Genomic DNA, 13,407 nt, shown 5'->3' on the forward strand with positions numbered 1-13,407 from the left:
TATTGGGTTTCTGTTACATTACTTGCGAAACAGATTCTGAAATGCCACATTGTTATCACCACGTTTACAGCTGCCATGAGTTTTTTTGTTAAAGCATGCCTGGATCAAACCTCATGAGGACTGTAAATGTTGAAGTTGAGCAAAGCATTTGCTAAAAAAAGTTGTTGTTCAGCTTTTATGTGAATGTCTTTTCATTTAATCACCTGTTGTGAATGAATTCTGTCTGTTGGCCAAATTACAAAGTGAAACTCTAGGGTGTTGTCTGGTAAATGTCATGGCATGAGTGGTAGAATGCATAACATTAGAAAGAGCCCTTTGGGGCAGTCAGTTCATGACATTAAGAGACAGTTTAAAATTATTGCAAAGAGAGGAAACACAACCACACTGAAAGAAATTCACAAGGAACAAGTTTCACGACACATATGCTGCATTCAGAATTGCATTGCAAATATCAAAGCAAAGATAAAACGGTCACTTTGAAAACACACCCTGTATTTATGGATACACATGACTTGCAAGGAAATTAACTCTAAATACAAAAGGTTTAAAGAAACAATTTTTCATCCCACAACAATGTTTTTATTTATTTTTCTTCAAAATTATGCATTAGTAAAACTACTCTATCAATTCCAATGAGGTACTGATCTATTTTTAAGATATAAAGAACTGATAAACTATGATATGATAGATTAGGAAATATTCATTAATTCCACATGAACTCATTAATTCATTGTGAACTCTATGTTTGCTAAGGCCTTATAAGAAGTCCATTATTATAAGTGTTTCTCATTAGCCCAGTATAATTGGATGCTCCTCGACAATGTTCATGCAATGACTCCAATGTTGGCTGAAACAAAGAAGCATTGCCAAGTGAGAGTGCACACTGTGGAACCATTATTCCCAGAAAGAATGTAATTCGTAGAGTGAGGAGATTTTGTGCTCCTTAAGTGATGTATAGGCTCCAACCTATTGTGAGAGTAATTTCCTTATTATATTTCCACAAAACAACCATGTGCTTCAGCACCTCATTCACAGTAGTGTGCAACTTTGATGCTTTACCTTCAAACAACAAAGACCCACAGAGATGAATGGGATGCTGAGAGACACTGGCCGCATGTTCCAGCTGTGAGTGCAGCTGATGTTTCAATGAAAGTGAATGTGCCAAGTCGCTGTCTTTCAGAGTCACTGCAAACGTTGGCCAGAAGAGCCAGTGACCACAGGGGATCTGAGCCCCCACAAATGAATCAGTAAGCTGAAAGGAGAGGACAGGCGGGCGTTCGCCACAGCAAGCCTGTCATTCTGGTCGCATACATCAACAGGGGACCTGCTGGGATCAACCACTGCGAATGGAGGGCCACTGCAGTGACAAACAGGAGCATCAAAGGGCAAATGATACCACCAAGTGACATACTTCGCACTAATGAACGGCTAGCAAACAAGGATTCAGGTAAATTCAAACCACTACTGGAAAGACTCTAGGGTAACTATGACTGGCCGTGGGAAAGCCAAGTGCAGCCAGAGGCAGACCAGACCTGGCTGAGAGACCTGCGCACTACAGAGAGCTACACACAGCGCTAATCTACACCATCATCATGCAAATCAGGAATCTATTTGAAGATCACAAGCGACTACTGTTTATTGCATTGCTGGATGCACAACTGTTCAAGCAGACATTTCCCGAAGCAGAGATCAGGAGCCTGGATGAGAGTTGCGGCGCACAGTTTGACCTGTACAGAAGAGCTGATGTAACCATGCTTAACTACACTTTACTGTAGCTGGCTGGTTCGAACCCCTCGACTCCGGGTTGTGTTGTGTAGAACCATGATCTAATTTCTCGGTCGCACCTGGTCAATCGCACAGTTGGCTCGCCACGTAGCTCATGTACAGCACACTGCAACAGGATGGCAAGCTATGTTAGCATGGAGGCTAACTAGCTAGCTGAGAAAGTGTAGTGTACAATTAAATGAACATTCCAGCACCTAGCATTAGAACAACTCCCTCTCAACTGTTCTCATCTCCGTTAACCACAGTGCGTATATGCTCATACAAGAAGGAATACAGACATGAATACACAATATTTGTACACAGGGCTGCACTTCGCAACTCACCTCGGTCCCACCTCTCATCAACTGGCACATTTCTAACCTGCCCATAGCATTATTAACTGGCCTCTAAACCTACACAAAATACACCATTATAATACCACTGCAATAAAAGGCAGGTGGAATCACATACATACTCTGTTACACTGAGCTCAAAGTGATGTACAGCATGACAAACTTTCATTTCGGTACTGAAGGCCCTGACTAAATGAAACCCCCCCTGTATGCTACATTTAATATATTTGAATATATAGTGGCGAACGGCCCTTTTAAGGACACACCCCTGATGACGCCGACCCTCCTTGTCTGATGATTGGCTGATTTTAAAAGGGGAAAATGGCGCGTACTCACAGAGTAACACGCCGAGCAAGAGGTCCGACCGTCCCCGTGTCGCTAGCTTGTGTCAATCCATGGAATCGCGTTGTCTAGTCCGGTGTACACTGGGTTCACTGCCGTTCACAGCTTATACCCGCGTCTCACCCCAACTCTCCCGACCCGGACCGTTCATCGCCGCAATCCGCTGCCCGTCTTCCGGGAACTGAAGGTAAGGCCGCTAAACCGGCGCAAACACAACAGAGCTGCGAGCCAAACAGGAGGTACCACTCCTACTGACTTTTGGGTGACCAAAAACAGATCCACTGCATATCTCGCCGCCTCGCATAGCGACTTTTATATATTGCCTGATAAATTGACTGGGGGACAGTTGTTTTTTGTGTGGTTTGTGGAGTCTACACGTTTTGTTTAAAACACTGTGGGGAAACATTGAAACCATAGTGCATTGTTTGTGTCTTTCTGGGTTGTGTGTGTTTTTCCTTTGTAGAGGTCTTTGTTGTTCAACAAAATTACAACATTGTCAAATATATATATATATATATTGGGTGTCCTCACCCAATTACTGTACACTAGCTGTTTGGCAGCTACCTTTTCAGCTACAAAGGCACTATACCTTCACCAAGGTCAAACATGTCTGTAAAGCTCTTGAAATAGAAAAATAACAGGGAAAAGGGAAGCACTGTGATAATTTACAGCAAACTGCATAAAGCTCAACACCATAAATAGAGTATGTCTGATCATTTTTATCTTTTTTTTTTTACATCAAGATCCATTTATCATTTCCAGAGAAATTGACAACAATGTCAGATCATTCTCTATAGCATCTCACAATGAAAAAGAAAGTGGTTGTTGAAATAAAAATTCCTGGATCTGCACTTTAATCATAGGGCGGCTGTGGCTCAGGAGATAGACAGGGTCGTCCACTAAACAGAAGACCTATGTTTTGATTCCTGACTCCTCCAGTCCGCAGTGTCCTTCGGACGACACTTAACCCTAAATAGCCCCTGATGGCTATGCTGACAGTGAATGAATGATTTGTGATAGAAATAGCGCCATGTATAGAAGTGCTGTATGAATGTGTTTGAATGGGTGAAGGTGACTTGTTGAGTAAATCGCTTTGGGTGGTCGTTGAGACTAGAAGAGTGCTACATGAATGCAGTGCTTTCCTATCTGTTCAGTACTTTTAGGTGTAGTCCTGCTGATGAAAAAACGAACAACTCAAGAAATGGCCAGGTTATATTTAAGTGCATTCAACGGATACATGAGACAGTATTGATAACGATGGAATAACAGGAGTAAGATAGTCCAAATGTCTGCTAGAACTACTACAAAAATCATTGTGACTAAATTGTTTCAAGAAAGAGGACTAAAATGTCCAAAATACATGTCAGACAAAATATATGGGGAGAAAAAAACAAGTAACAAGCTGGGCTGGAAATATTGTAGTAAGGAAAACAATTGTTTCAGATGGCTGGATAGTGTTACCTACTCAGTGTCAAGTCTGATCCGTCTCAGCTGGTAATGGCAGCAACAGCAGCTCATTCCGACTCGACACCTTGCTGTGCCCACTCAGCGCCTTTATACATGGCCAAGTATACCACACACTGCCACAATCACAATGAACATAATTACAGCTTAAATCCACAGTAGACAAATTAATTGTATACATTGTTCAACTTGCTGTGACAGTTAAGCATGCACTTCACAGTGTGTGTGGTGAAAATGTGGTTTTCCTTCAGGGCTTCAACTGACTGACGTTGTTTTGTATTATTGGCGTGTGACCTGTATACTGAAAAACTCAAACTTGGCTCAGCTTGGCGGAGCAGTGGTGCTGCTCAACGATCCAATCAGGTGCTGGAAACACTGGTGTTGATGCTCATCTCATAACCGCTTGAAAAGCTGTAAACCAGAGATTGCGATTATGTTGGGCACAGTACCTCTATCACTAACCACTTAACTGCTTCTGATATGTCATTAATTAGCTGGTGAGCCAGGAACATGTGTCGTATCTCGACGTGGAGAGAGATAGAGAGCTTAGTCAAATGGGAAAACAGAGTCAGACTGAAATAACTTAATTCAAATGGAAGTGCCACAATCATCGGATTGCCTTGCATAGGTAAAATAAATCTGTGTGGAATTTGCATGTAGAGTTTGTTTAACTCTCCGTGTTCACAAATTCTCGCCACTGACAAACTCTTTACTGTCAGGACAGTGCTGACCTTTGAGGGAGAAGACGAGAGACACCGATCTAGCAGGTGTTCAGACCAAAAACTGCTAAAGTATGTGTTAAGTGGGGTCATGTACCTTGATGTAAGGCTTTTTCAGATGCCTAAACAGTGCATTGAGGTTTATAATACTTGGACAAAGGGTTGATGATCCATATCTGTGGAAGTACTTGAGTCACATATTATAAATGGAATCCACACATGCATGTATTGTATTAATTTGCCCTTGCAGAGCTTCAGTGGGTAACGTTGAACTGTGGTTAAACTATTTGCCGTACAGAGAGGTGACCTCATTCAGATAAATGCAGAGGCTCACAAAGGGTTAAAGTCAGTCTGAATATGGCCCCTCACATAATTTTGATATAGGATGATGGTCACTATGTCGCCATATTTTCATCACCACGTAATTTGAAATGATGTGTGAATGAATTTCACACATCATCGTGTGATAAGGCATTAAGGCTTTGTGTCATGGTAGAACAATATCACACCACTTCTCCCTTTATTGTCTTTGCTGCATTGTTTGACTGCAAGTCATTTTTCAAACAAACATAAACACAGGCCAGTCTAATTGTAAGAATTTTTCTGGTTAGGAACATGGTCTTAATTGAGGTCAAATTAGAAAACACCCTACGTTTCAGTTCATTTCTTTCGAAGTAATCCACAAAAAACACCTGAATGAAACCTCGTTCAATCTATATAATCACCATTAAGTTACACAACAAAATTATGAATGTAATTCCATAGATTTAAGGGTAATGACACAGAGAAAAATACTTATCATTCACCCTCTGCCATATGTGAAAGGAAAAACATGCATTTCCTGACATACTCTCCAGACACAATTACTTACTCAACCAGCTCATAGTACAGTACATTTCTTCTCAACAGAGGAATTAGTTCACCAACATGACACCATACTAAATTAGAACATGGTTAGCTATTCACTTTGCCGATGAAACAGATGTAAGAACTCATCCTTCTTGTGTTAACACACCACTAGAAGATGGTAATTTAGCCTCCTGTAGCCTTTCCAATGTGCCTATGCAACAATTCATGGAGGCTTCTATCGGTGGCATGTGTTGTATATGATGAATGACATAGTTTATGGCTAGTACATCAATAAATGTCACCCAGTGGAAATTTTTGCAGCAGATGTTTTGACTTGTCATAGCAGGAAAAACATTGCTGCGATTAATAACATTAATGATGGCTCCATTTAGGTTGTTTGGTTCCCCAGTCATATACAACACTTGGGTCCTGATACTGAAACCAAAGTCAAATTCAGCCATTATCTTTTCTAATCATACCTGTTTGTATTGCTGTGTAAATCTCAGGCCTATAGTGAGAACAATTCATTAAAAAGGAAAAGTGAGGGTAAACAAACATCTCACAAACATTTACCAGGATTTGAAAATGGTACTGTACTTAGTAAAGGCACATGTGTATGAAATGAATGGGCTTGATACTCTGTATTGTACAGATTAATACAAGGACAACATGATTTACCCACCAAATGTTGTGGGACGAATAAAGGGTCATCTCATCTTATCTTATGGAGTTAAATGCAACAAAAAGTGATTTAAAATATTGTGTTTGTATCAAAGAGTTCATCTGAAACAAAAACAGACAGGTTTGGATGCCGTGAAGAAAGCAAGACTGGCAAATGGTGAGCTTCTTTTTTTTTTTTCTGCTAACATGGCACTAAATAGAACATAACATTAAAACCTGAGTAATCTGACCTGAATATCATTTCATATCTTCCCTTGCTGTACAATGACTCTAATATGATGATACACAAATGGACAGGTGCTTGTATCCAACATGCAAATTAAGGGAAAGCAGGAGTATTCTACCACAGAGCGCGAATGTGCTACACTAGCCTGCAGACAAATGGGTGCATCTGTGCGGAAGTGACAGCGTGTGTGCGCGTGTGCGCGTGCGTGTGTGCGCGTGCGTGCGTGTGTGTGTGTGTGTGCGTGTGTGTGTGTGTGTGTGTGTGTGCGTGCGCGTGTGTGTGTTGAACTTACCCATGTTGATGTGTGTATATTATGCAGACGCAGCACCAGCACCATTACATATGAACACATACTCACGAGTTTTTATCAGTGATTATTTTTATTTCATGCCAGTTTTTACCAAAAGAACCTCCACACCTCTTCATGTGTGAATTTGTCTAAATCATGGTGAATCAATGTTTGTATGCCTCTCCTCCTCAGCCGGCTGTTAGGGGAGTTGGTAGCACTCTGTGTAGCACAGACCAGAAGAGGCAGGCGACTCATTGCAACAGAAGGTAGGTTGGTTGTTTGGTGCTGCACTGTCAGTTGCTGCAAGCTGCTACCTCCTGTTGACCCTGAGCTCACTGGACTCTGAACACAAAGCCTGTGGAGCAAGTGGAATAAATACATCATGTGGATTCAAAAAAGGTTTAGTAACAAGGTTAGAGAAGAAAAAATAAGAGGAAGAGTGGTAGGAGTAGACAGTTTTTGAGCATTTAGATAACAGGTATTGTCGTGCATATTTAACCTACAGGCAAAAATTATATGTATTGCAGTTTCTCTTATAACAAATAATGTACACTCATCAAGGAACACCATACGAATATTGGGTGGACTATCACTTTTCTCTCAGAGCATCACACTTCTTCATTCTTCCACTGCAGCCTCAGAATTCTGTTCTTGGCTGACAGGAGTGGAATCTGATGTGGTCTTCTGCTGTTATAGTCCATCCATCTCAAAGTCCAGTATCGGGTTCAGTCTGAGATGAGTGCTCTGCTAACAACATGTTACCTGTGTCACCGTAACCATTCATGCCATCTCCAACCAGTCTGACCATTACACTCTGACCCCTTTTATCAACAAAGCGTTTCAGTCCACAGAAGTGCCACTCAATGGAGGAGATCAGCAGTTTCAGAAAAACTCAAACCAGCCTGTCTGGCACGAACAATCATGTCAAATCACTGAGATCACAATAATTCCTTATGTCTCTGATGTTTGAATTCAATGAAAATCTGGATGTGCAGGATTTCATGTGTTGCACTGCTGACTCATGATTGGCTGATTGGATAGTGGCATGAATAAGCAGGTGAAAAGGTATCCCTAATAAAATGTCCAATGACCATATGTATTCATAGTTAATACAAGTGAGATGATTCCAGGTTCCAGCCATTGTTTTTTCAGTACTAGTAGGGTAAATATGGTTAATTAAAATCTACCATGTGTAGACATAATAGCATAAGTATTGTATCTGCACTGTATGTACTTAACATCAATGACCAGGGAAAGTATGATAAAAGAACCAACAATGGAACATGAATCCTTAATTTTCAAGTATGGGAAAGTGGTCTCATACTATGGATCCCATTGTACATGTCTTCTTCATCAGATTAAAATGAGCTGTTCCCTCAATTTATGAAAGTTGAGAATCACAAGAATCTGTTTTTTAAATTCCCCTTCATGGATACTTCTTGCGAACAGCTCATTGGGTGCAGCTCAGTGCCAACTAGCTTGGCAAAGAAATCAAATATCAGTGTCCTTAATACAGAAGTACCCTATAATGACATGTCAAAATGTTTGCAAAGGCTGCATTTAAACTGAGAAAACTACTTGGGGATCTAATTTCATATCTCATAAATTGGTTTACGGTATTGTAGTGGAAGTTAGTAAGGAACTAAAGATATGCAACTAACTAAATCAAAGCTTTAAAAAAGGAAAGATTGCCTCTTAAAATACAAGCAACTGCTCACTTAATAAATAGAGTGAAATTACCAGTCTTTGTGCATTTAGTCAGTAAGTAGTGAAAATTGCAGGCTTGCTATCTGACAATGTCATGAACTCTTAAAAAAAAAATAATTATGAAATATGTACATTTCACAAACATACTAGATTTCTTCATGGAGTTTGACTCTCAACACGAAAATATTGAGAACTGCCCACATACTTGACAAGAATCCCTGCACACAAGATTTAGTTTTTTGATTGACACCAACAGTTTTCCTTTATTTTCACTTTCAGCAAAATGGATTATGCTATCACTTGGCATGCACACATTCTGCAGGCTTGAAGCTTTCCAAAGCACCAGCATGCCTTGAAGTAATCTTAGTGAAATCGTTTGACAACTAAGAGTTCTTATTCTAAATATTTAGCTTCTTCTGCTTGAAAGAAACCACAGTTTTGCTAGAAGCATAAATAACAAAACCTCCTGCGCAAAAGAGGATTTACTTATTTTTCCCCTGAAAAACACTCGATACACTTGTTGAACTTACTGTATAAAATAAAATGGTCATAATAAATCACTGTGTTTAATCATCTGGTTCTGGGGAAAAATAAGCATTTATTCACGTGGGAAATTGTAATTTTTCTTCTTCTTTTTTCTTGCTTGCAAATCAAGTGAAAGTTAAAGCAAATATGAAGCGGGAGAAAAAAGAGACGAGTCCGCTCCATGTGGGAGGAGAGGAGAAACAAAACCAGAGGCTGGGATCATTGCAAAAAGAGAGAGTATCATGCATGGCTGTATGTTGGCAGATCTAATTCAATTAACCAGCAGAACTTTTGACTGAGAGGCCGGCATCGCCACACCACATGGCATGTTTGGCTCTGCGGTTATGTAATGCTCAGCTAAGACTGCAACAGAGGAGGAGTAAGAAATCTGTAGCTCAGTGTTTGTGAGTCGTGATTGAGTAACAAAGTATCACGAGTGAATACTGACCTGATGATTGATCATCAGTCTTTTTATATTATATTAGAGACACTTTTAATAAGAGACAATTTAATGAACTGCTTGTGTTGTGGAGTAAACTATGTGCCTGATACTGTATGATATTTAATTTAGAGATTACATTGAATTTGCTTATACTCGAAATACTCAACTATTTCACAACAAAACTATTAATGTCGGCAGTGATGCCAATTTGGGACAGTTGCAACACTTTTTACATAAAAAGTTCAAATAGATATGAGCCAACTCACCCTTCAGAAAAAAAATATGACTTCAGTAGCATCTTGGGAAGATCACCTTTTTTTCCCCTAACACAACAAAAGAAGAGTTTTTTGGGTTTTTTTCGCGGTTAGAAAGAGAAGGGGAGTTCCCCTGCCTCTTACGGGAGTCGCAGCTCTGCCACAGCCCCGCTTACGGACATATATATTCGGATGTCCGTGGGACAAGTCCTGCTGGGGATGCGAGCACCTCATCTGAGGAGGCAAAGGAACATGCTGGGATCTGGGACACAGAGCACCTTCTGCCAGTCCAATTGAAGTTGTCCTATCGCCTTGACTACTGTAGTGTACAGTGATTGGTTGATGCTGTTATTCTCTTTCAGCTCACAAATAAATAAAAAAATGCAAACTGTGATCATAATGATCATTGCCCTGGTCTGAAAAATATTTTGCTCTCTAATGGTCTCCCGTTCTCTCATTCTCTCACACTCAGTACACTGGTCCACTGTTCACAATCACTGTAAAATCTTTTCTTCCCCCCCTTTATTTACACCAGAAAAGACCCGGTGTCCTTTTACATCACTGCAGCTCCTCACAATCAGCTACAGACATCCCCCTCTGGGACCTGGCCGTTACAACCCTGTCTTCTCCTGTTGGCCACGGTTCCAGCGTCCAAAAAGGTGATGTCATGTTTTTTGCTTAGGGGCACCTTGACAAAGTAGTGTTCATGGAAAGAGTGTCTGTAACCTGTGGTAGTGACTCAAACCTGTGACCCCGTGGCAACAGATCTGTTTCTTAACAAGCCTCATTTTATCGAGGCCAGAATCATAAAACTTCAGTAATGTAGAAAGAACAGAGACAAGAATGTCACTGTTAAAAACTGTGTCAGAAATGCTCAGTCCTGCACTTAAGTGATTCAGTGTCCTGAATCCTTTTCACTACCTGAGGTGTTATTCAAACACACACACACACACACACACACACACAGCACACTGTCAGTGTTGGGCTGTGATTTTTGGTTTTGATTACTGCGTGGAGGTTTGATGTGGTCATTACCTGAGCGTAATGCATCAGATGTGCTGACATATGCTAACACGTTTGAAACGAGAGTCCCAGTCGGTCCTCTTCAGTCCACCTCATGAGGTGAACGCAAGTGACTTGGTTTTCCTTCTCGCTTTTGCAGGAACAGAAAATGGAATTAACGAAGAAGAAGAAAAAAACATGTACAGTACAAATGTTCTGTAGCAATCAAGAACCTGAAGGTGTATTTATTCCACACCGAAGGTGAATTAGGTAAATGGCTCCTTTCTGTGTATCAGCAATAAAATGTACCACTGTTTTTATAGTTGGAACAAACCGTTTTCTCGCTCTTGCTCTCCACGCCTCTGCGGTGCTGAAACACGTGCAGTACTTTTCATCTGTTTTCATATTATTCACATTCTTGGTAATAGCAACATGTTAGGATTTGTGAATACTTTTGTGTGTTCCTGGTTTGTCCCCATTTTAGTTTTTCATCTCGATCTCCCGCCAACGCTCATGCACACTGTCAAGTACATCATTGATCAACCAACATTTGCAGACTAAGACCGGCTCTTCCACCAACGCACTGCCAGAGCGTCGTATACCCCCCGGCCGAGTCTGCCTGTCTTACCAGTCAGATTTTTGGTAAAAGCTGCGGTATCCTGTCCTGAATCTAATTATTGTCCCTCGTTGGCTCAGGATCGCTTGTTTGCCCTGTGCTCCTCTGCCACGCTCGGCCAGTTCCTCCACCACACTTCCCCTGGACTTTCCATCCGCTCAAAGGATCAGATCAGTTGGGGTTCTGGAAACCCTGCTACCCCTCCCCCCGCTGGTTTGAGGGTTAATTTGTGTCATCAGTCAGCACCCGTTGCAAAAATCGCTTTGTAATCTCCGAGCTTGGTATTAATTTCTGCTCGTGAACTTTTAATTGTGTGTCAGCCTCTTGTGTTCCACCATTAGACTCCAGCTCAAAACTCAAACGTAACAGAATGATAATGAATAAGAGCTAAATCAAGTGCTTTATAAATCTTTTATCTGCTGTTTCACGCCACAAAAAAAGGAGGGGAAAAAAGAGTGTGAGAGACAGTTAAAAGTCAGTTGCGGTGGAGATTAATACATTTTTATATGTGTAGTTTAAAAAAACAACAAAAAAAACCTTGACATACATCATATCATCAAGGAGATGGCATCATTTTAACCAGGTCATTGTACTTTTTATGCAGAAAGCATATAGGTATAGGTTATTATTCAAGAGTATTTCACATGTTTCAACATGCCAGGGTTAATCTTGTGCTGTTTCAAAAAAACATAAAAAATGTGAAGAAATGGTTTAAACAACAGTATCTGACAAACAGTTGTTTGCTGACTTCCAATAGCTGTGGTGGTATGGAAATGTTTTCTATGAATTTACATCAATTGTGTGCGTGTTTGTTTTACTAACTTCATGAGGAAAAAAAGTGACTCTTCTGACTTGTGGTGTTGCCTTATGTCCTTAGAAGAGTTTCCCTGGACAGAGCCTGGCAGCTTTTTTGGACACAACAAGGAGAGTCCAAGGCTCAATCTAGTGTGAATTCTATTATAAAATTTCTTATTATAGTTCAGTGCTGGGACAATAATTTTTCTCACCCTCTCCATGAAATGACCGTGTTACTGTTTGGTGTGTTGTGGTGAGGGTTGCAACAGGCCGGGCTGTTGTTCCAGCATCCAGTCGCACTCCTGCATGCAATGCTTTATTTATTCAAAGTTAACCTGCTTGTGGCTCAGTCTCTGTCTTCAGGCATGTGTTTTCAGTGAGTCGGTTTGGGCTTATCCTTGAGAGTGTGGGTCTGTATGTGGAGCAATGTTAATATTTTTCTTTGAACTTAAATTTGGCCCTGCATTCTGCTGAGTCTGCCTTGAGTTTTTTTTTTTTTTTTTTTGCAGTGCAAGAGTTGCCCATCAAACTATATTTTAAACTTTAAGCAATTATAGCCCCTTTTGAGTCTAATAAGTGGTGCACTGCCTTGCCCAGCGACTTTTTTTCATCCATGTTACCTACATACAATCACCCCAGACAGAGAACAATCTCAAATTGGCTTCTTTCCAGTGAAACCCCAGCTTCCGTGGTTAAAACTTGAGTTGCAGATTCACAGTCCTGTAGAATGTTTAGATGCTGTAAAAACAGGTTTTGCAGGCAGAACATCTGGTGCACTGAGCTTTTAATACTGGTCACTGAAAGTGCTACATGCAAATGCAGCTTACTGTACATCATGTTCGGCTGCTTGGTGTTTGTATATGTATATTTTAATTAGTTGCATACACAAAATCCAAGCCTCCAGGAAAACAAACAGATGCTCAAACCAAAAAAGCACCATTGCTCGGGGAAAAATCATCTTGATTCGATGGTTGCCAGTGGTTTATTTTGCTGCACTAAGCTTTCCAAAAATATAAAGTGTCATCTGGTTTCCTTTTGAGCTGCACAGCGATGTAGTCAGAAGCACTGAAGCTCACATTTTTAGGAATCTTTATAAAGTTAAATGGTGCCACCTGAGTTCAAATTGAAGTGAAATTAAGAATAAGCATCCTCCCTGTGCATTTATTTCTACTCATCCTTGAGCTTGAGTGAGAGTCGGGAGTCTTGTCAGCAATATGTTAAAGGACAGCAGAGGCGAGATGAAAGATAATGCAAATATTCTGGGGGAAAAAAAGAAAACCTTGAATCTGCTCATCAGCACGGGTGGCTGAGAGAATAATTTGTAGTTAAGACACATTTTCTCCCATCGCAGTCGCTGAAGTTTGGCTTGGAAATGTCAA

The 13,407-nt window shown here is 40.7% G+C and overlaps 2 long non-coding RNA genes across 4 annotated transcripts in view; one reads left to right on the forward strand and one right to left on the reverse strand.

The window, feature by feature from the left end:
- The window catches only part of LOC118318012, a 19,181-nt gene extending 16,593 nt beyond the window's left edge, over positions 1 to 2,588 (reverse strand). For both annotated transcript variants that reach the window (XR_004795600.2, XR_004795601.2), the window contains exon 1: positions 2,454 to 2,588. This is a non-coding gene — a long non-coding RNA (uncharacterized LOC118318012). The remainder of the gene's footprint in view (positions 1 to 2,453) is intronic.
- LOC118318011 lies at positions 2,521 to 11,586 on the forward strand. 2 transcript variants are annotated; one of them, XR_004795598.2, is made up of 4 exons: positions 2,521 to 2,646; positions 10,151 to 10,274; positions 10,778 to 10,887; positions 11,102 to 11,586. It is a non-coding gene; the product is annotated as an uncharacterized LOC118318011 (long non-coding RNA). The 2 variants fall into 2 exon arrangements; XR_007032033.1 differs by lacking the exon at positions 11,102 to 11,586 and having other exon boundaries at positions 10,778 to 11,076.
- The last annotated feature ends 1,821 nt before the right edge of the window (positions 11,587 to 13,407 follow it).

This window comes from Scophthalmus maximus, chromosome 13 (assembly GCF_022379125.1).
Source record: "Scophthalmus maximus strain ysfricsl-2021 chromosome 13, ASM2237912v1, whole genome shotgun sequence".
NCBI classification, from domain to species: Eukaryota; Metazoa; Chordata; class Actinopteri; order Pleuronectiformes; family Scophthalmidae; genus Scophthalmus; species Scophthalmus maximus.